This window comes from Phyllostomus hastatus, unplaced genomic scaffold (assembly GCF_019186645.2).
Source record: "Phyllostomus hastatus isolate PE091 unplaced genomic scaffold, TTU_PhHast_1.1 phas_contig_432, whole genome shotgun sequence".
Lineage (NCBI taxonomy): Eukaryota > Metazoa > Chordata > Mammalia > Chiroptera > Phyllostomidae > Phyllostomus > Phyllostomus hastatus.
The window spans coordinates 1,584,911-1,591,334 of NW_025333880.1; the positions used below are offsets into that span (position 1 = coordinate 1,584,911).

A 6,424-nucleotide genomic window follows, 5' to 3' on the forward strand; every position below is an offset into this window, starting at 1 on the left:
ATGCACTGCTGTTACCTCAGCCAGTCTCCATCATTTCTCACCTCTTAGCTTTTTACTTGTTACTCAAAGTGAGGACCTCTGTTCATTAGCATCAGCATCACTCTGAAGTTTGTTAGAAATACGGAAGCCTGGATCCCACCCGAACCTACTTATGATCTGAATTTTGGCAAGATCCCCAGATGATATATGTATGCGTGCTACATTTTGAAAACACTGACAGAGCTCCCTGCCTCCAGCTTTATTCATCTCCATTCCATTATGAACAGCAAAGCCAGAGCAACCATTGTATTATAGAGTTAAAATCTGATCACATCACTATCTTGCTAAGACCCTTTAAATTTCTTCTTCTGGTCTTTTGGCTAAAGTACAGAAGCTTCAAATGAAATTACAAAGCCCTTCACGACCTGATTCCCAATGATCTCCCAACACTTTCCCTTCCCATACTATGCTATAGCTGTCTGTGTTCCAAATGTGACTTTTTCTTTCTTAAGTGCAGTCTTTGCTCTTGTTGTGCCTGAGCCTGGTATATTCTTTCCCCAACTCTGGTCAACTTCAGTCCTTTAGATTTTAATTTCAATGTCAGTTTGTTAGGAATTCTATCTTCTGACCACTTGAATTACTTAATATTGGGTGTTTTTTTTTTTTTTTGCCTTGTCATGATACTCAGTGCTGTGTTAACTTGTTCGGTGTGTACATTTCTAAATAAACTTTAATTCCCATGAGGACAAAACCCTGTCTGCCTTGTGCAGAGCAATATCCCCAGTGTTTAGGATAGCAGCTGGCATGTGGCAATTGTGAAAGAGTGACCAAATGAAACAACTTCTCATGAAGATGAATGGGCAGTTGTCCACATCTTTAAGAATAACTGTCTTCTCAAACTGGGAGGTGCTGTCACAGGGAAGATGGATCAGACTTATTCTGATGGGTTCCAGAGGGCAGGATGATACAAGCAGGGCTCGTGAATGACTCCACCACTCCATTCCGGCATGTGGTTGGACCAGAATTGGTAAATGGAAGTTTAGAAAGAGGGCAATCATTAAAGAAAATAACTGAGTATCATTTACCAGCTACTAATAATGGAGTAGATTACTCTCTGGGGAAGCTCAGATTATATGACATTTAAAGGCAGGATGTGAAATAAAAAATCTTGGCCTAGAAAATGGTTGCAGAAGATTAATCTGTCAGATTCTTTGCACCTGCAAGTGTCCATTATTTTTTCAGTTCCTCTGCAAGGAGAAATGGTGTTACTCATAAGTGCTAGCCTTAACTTTTTAAAAAAGTGACTCATACTTGTTAATGATCGTATCACTGGTTTTATGCAGAGGCTGGTAGTAAGTTGTCTTATTATTGGGTGTAATCAAAAGGACACTGGCACCAAATATCTCCCTAGTGGGTTTTCAATAGTCCTTAATCTCCACCATTAGAGAGTCACTTCTTGGAAAATGTTTTTTCTCTGGGCACCAATGTTAAGAATGAAAATGTCACAGGAGAGGCAATATATGTGGTTATTACCCATAATTTCCATCCTTGTGTGAGATATTTTATGAGAACCTGTTATTGTAGTTGAGAGTGAACGATGGAGGGGACAGGGACAGAGTGGTAGCATTCAGAAAGTGAGATGGCTCTAGCTACAGCCTCAGCTAAAATATATCTCCACAGAGACTTTTTTAGATACCTCAATCTAAATAATGTGTTCCTCCATGTGATTTTTCTCCTATATCAACTTTCATTCATTTGAAATATATTTAATGGGTGCCCGTTATGTGCTAAGCATTGTTCAAGGTACTTTGGATACAACAGGGAACCAAAGAGACAAAGATACCTGCCATTGTGACTCTTGCAATTTAGTGAAGTGTGGTCCAAGAACCAAGAATGCCAGCACCACCTGGAAGCCTGTAAGAAATACAGAACATAGGTGTTGCCCAGACCTCTAAATCATGTTCTGTATTAACAAGATCCTTGGATTACTCAAATGTATGTTTAAGTTTGAGAAGTATTCTTCCAGTGCACTTGTCCTTTATTTCATATTATTTTTACATTTTAAATGACATACCTATCTAACTATAATATTTATTTGGTGAAACCCTGTTGGCTCCACTAGACGATAAGCTGTAGGAAGTCAGGGACTAAGGGCAAAGATGGAAGAGATGAGAAAATGTCAGTGACAAACTTCCTCTGTCGTATAGCTCTGCCAAGGCAGAGACTTTGCTTTTCAGTTGTGCCAACTGATTTGCCTACTGCCTAGTGGGCGGGGCAACTGAACCCTACCAGAAAAAGTAGGTAACATCTGTGAATTCTTTATCTTCTGTCCCAGCTTCATCATCTCTAACATTTTTTAATCTTTCAAGATTAAAAAATTACTATCATAAGAATATTTAATACAAATTGATGGTAATCATTCCCATGGATGAAAATAAATACATTCTTGTGGTTTTTGGTACTTGCAAAATTAATCCAATAGCCCTGCTCCTTTATCCCTGTCTTTTTCTTTTCTATTCTAGTTTTATAACATAACTTGGTCCTCTTTAACATCACAATGGCCTTTGATGGATGATGAGACTGTCCCTATGTTGCACTTTCTGTAACCTACAATGTGTAGCAGGGGCTGGCAAACTGTCCCATGGGCCAAATCGGACTGACCATCCCATTCATTTTTATGTGACCTGTGAAGAACAAAATCTATTTTACATTTTAAGTGATTAAATAAATCAAAAAAGGATATTTTATGACACATGGAAATGATATGAAAGTTCCAGTGTATATAAATTGAGTTTCATTGGCACAGAGCCCCGCTCACTCACTTGCACACTGTCGGTGCTTGTGCTCGTGCTGTAATGGCAGAGACGAGCAACTGAAGCAGAGACCATATGGCCACACCACCTAAAATTACTGTCTGGGCCTTCACAAGAAAAGTTTGCCAACTTTTGCTCTGTAGTACCATTAGAAATATAATGAGCCACATGTGCAGTTCTAAATTTTCTGATAGGCACATTAAAAACAGTGACAAAAAGGTGAAATTAATTTAAAAATATTTTAGCATAGTATATCCCAATTATTGTTATTTTGATATGTAATCAATATTAAAAATTATTAATGAGACTTTTGCATTCTCCTTTTCCATACTAAGTCTTTAAAATCCAGTGTGTATTTTATATGCACAACACAGTTCAATTCAAACTCATTTCATTTTGAGTGCTAATAGGCACATATGGCTAGTGGCTACCATATGAGTCAGTGCAGCTTTAGAGTGTGTAGTTAGAAGCTGAATAATTTAGGAGGCTATCCTAGAGACTTGTGCTGGCCAGGGAGCGCACCAAGACAGCCACGGGCAAGTCAGCTTCCAAATGGTTTAATAATGGTGTCCTGGAGGCCCGCAATGAGTACCAGCAGCAGCATGGCGTCCCCCCACTGAAGCTCTGTCAGAAGCTCAACCAGAAGACTCAGCAGTATTTAGAGGCTCTGGCCAATATGAGGATCTTTGAGCACAGCCCTGAGTCCAGTTGCAGCCAGTGCGGAGAGAACCTGGCCTGGGCATCCTATGATCAGACAGGATAGGAGGTGGCTGGTAGATGCTACAGTGAAATTAAGAACTACAGCCTCCAGCAGCCTGGCTTCTACTCTGGGACTGGACACTTCAGGGGCATGGAATGCAAGAATACAAAGAAGATGGGAGTCGGGAAGCCATCTGCAAGTGAGGGCTCCTCCTTCGTGCTGGCTGAATACTTCCCAGCAGGGAATGTTGTCAATTAGGCTTCTCTGAAGAAAATGTTCTGCCTCCAAAGGAGTAACTTGCCAGATGCAGTGGGCAGGTGGCAGACTTAAGAACATGCATATGAAGTACCTAGAACAACAAAAACACAGCTGTGTGTCTGTCTTTGTGGGTGTGTGTGCTTGTGTGTGTGGTGCATGTACGTGTCTCTTGTACACACACTTGGATATGCAGTTTTGCATGAACTCATTCTTATCAAAGGAATGAGTCAATGAAGCCTTTACTCTGATGGTTAGACCACAATTATATGGACTTTGGAGAAAAACAAATTTTTAAACTTTTTTTTTATTTTTAAGCAAACTTTGTACCTTCCTTATTTATAATATCATCCCTGAACTTTTTGTATTCCAAATGTTTGTGATGCAGAGAAGTGAAATTCATTTCCTGTGATCTTCATGCATTATAATCTACTTGTGGTAGATATTAAAGAATTCTAAACCTTCATTTAAATGTGGCATAAAACACATACACACCAAGTTGAATAATTTAGTTTATCTTAATGGTAGGTATGCAATTATAATATGAATAGCAAATAGTACCAAAGATAGGAATATGTCAAAAGGAAATCATACCTCATAGCTTAAAAAGCAGACCTTCTCTGATGTATCAAGCAGGCAAAACATTGTAGGCACATGGAAAATAACATTATAAAAGAAAAGTATCCAGATTTCTTGACCTTCAACATTGCATTACAGAAGAATTTTTTTCCCTAAGGTTTCTGGAGAGAGAGAAACAAAACCTTAATAGAATATAATTTAATTCCCAGGAAAAAAATGATGGACTTAATTTGTGGATTAGATTTTTGAATGTTCTGTAGAAATAAATGGAAAAGAGTGAATGAGTGAGTACGCTTGAGAGAGAGAGAGAGAGAGAGAGAGAGAGAGAGAGATCCAGAGATACTTCACCTAAAAAGTGCAATTATAGGATATTAGGGTAATCCATCTTAAACAGAACAGTGAGAAGACTACCTGCTATGGAAAAAAATTGTTTGAATTGAATTCCCTGAAAATAGGACACTGATGATATTTTAAATATAGGCCACTGCAATATTGTGATTCATAAGATATATATATTGGTCTTTCAGATAACCAAATATGTTTCTCATAAATAGCTGGTGTTCCTCCATAATTCCTGCCTCATAGTCTTGGGAAACCAAGGCATTTCTTTAAATGTTAATCATGAAAACGGGTGTTGTGTTATGTTAATGAGGTACTTAAGAAAGCACCTAAGGATGGGGCTGGTTGCCAATGGAGCCAACCAGGTGATTAGAGAGTTGGAACTTTTAGTCCCACCCTCAGACCTCAGGGAGGGGAGAAGAACCCTCAGTTGAATCAGTTGCTAATAGCCAATGATTAAATCAATCTGACTATGGAAGGAAGTCTCCATAAAAACCCAAAAGGACAGGGTTTTGAGAGCAACTTGGTGAACACATGGAGATTGGGGCAGATTGGTGCACCTGGAGAGGGCATCAAAGCTTCAAGCCTTTCCCCTCACATCTTGCCATAGGCATCTCTTCCATCTGGCTGCTCCTGAGTTACATCATGTTTCAATAAACCAGTAATCCAGTAAGTAACTTATTTCTCTGAATTCAATTAGCTGGTCTAGCAAATTAATTGAATGCAAGTAGGGGGTTGTGGGAACCTCCAATTGAGAGCCAGTAGGTCAGAAGCACAGATAACCTGGGTTTACACCTGGTATCTGAAGTGTGTGGGAGGGGAAGCAGTCTTGTAGGGCAGAAACTCTTACCCTGTGGAGTCTGATGTTATTTCTGGGTATATAGTTCAGAATTGAGTTGAAGTCTGGATGCTCTGTTGGTGCTTTAAGAATTGTTTGGTTAGTATAGGAGACCCCCCCCCAACACACACAAATGGAAATTGAGCCTCAGGGCACCCTTTTTGGCCACCCTTTCTAAAGAAAGCTATTTTTACAGCTTCAAATAAGGCAGTATGGCTTGTTTTCAATATCTGGAATTTCTTCCCTATTTAGCATGCAGAATAGCACCCAGCAGCCTTCCAAGTTACTAAAGGAAGGCCTCTATCTTAGTCTTTGCCTTCACTTACCATCTGTTCTTTTTCAAATCCATAGTGCCTCAGCTGTGCTGTGGAAATTACCAAAGTAAATGACTTTTAGCTCTGGCTTCTATTTCCTAGCACTAGGTAGCTCCAATTACCTATCACTATCTCAATTTCTCCACCTGTTAAATGGGGGTAATAATGATCAAATGATGAGCACAATATAAACAGGGGCTGGAAGTGTTCTGTTTTGTCTGTTTGCTTAGGGGGAAAGAACAAGGTATCATTTCAGTGCAGCAGGAAAAAAAACAACAGAAAATGTCCTTTGCTATTTGGCAACTCATATGCTTTTCCTGCTCTAAAGATCCAACTTTCCTTAATTAAGTTTGGCAACAAATGGGCATCTCCTTCAGGTAAAACCTGCTTCATAACAAAAATAAAAGGATTTGACAAGGCACTGGGACAGTTCCCAGTTCAGGGCAGGGCATTAGAGGATAATTCAATGAAAGAGATAGAAGGTCTGAGGAGGCAAAGGATGGCTCTTAATTTTACACAGCAGTAGAGCATGTTTGCAGCAGACGAAAGTGGGCATCAAACAGGAGAATTTTCATCAAGAAAATGTACCTCTGAAAAACAATTCTAC

General features: G+C 39.4%; 1 pseudogene; it reads left to right on the top strand.

Annotated features, from left to right (window-relative positions):
* Positions 1 to 940: 940 nt before the first annotated feature.
* On the top strand, positions 941 to 3,788 carry LOC123822829 (annotated as a pseudogene).
* Positions 3,789 to 6,424: the final 2,636 nt, after the last annotated feature.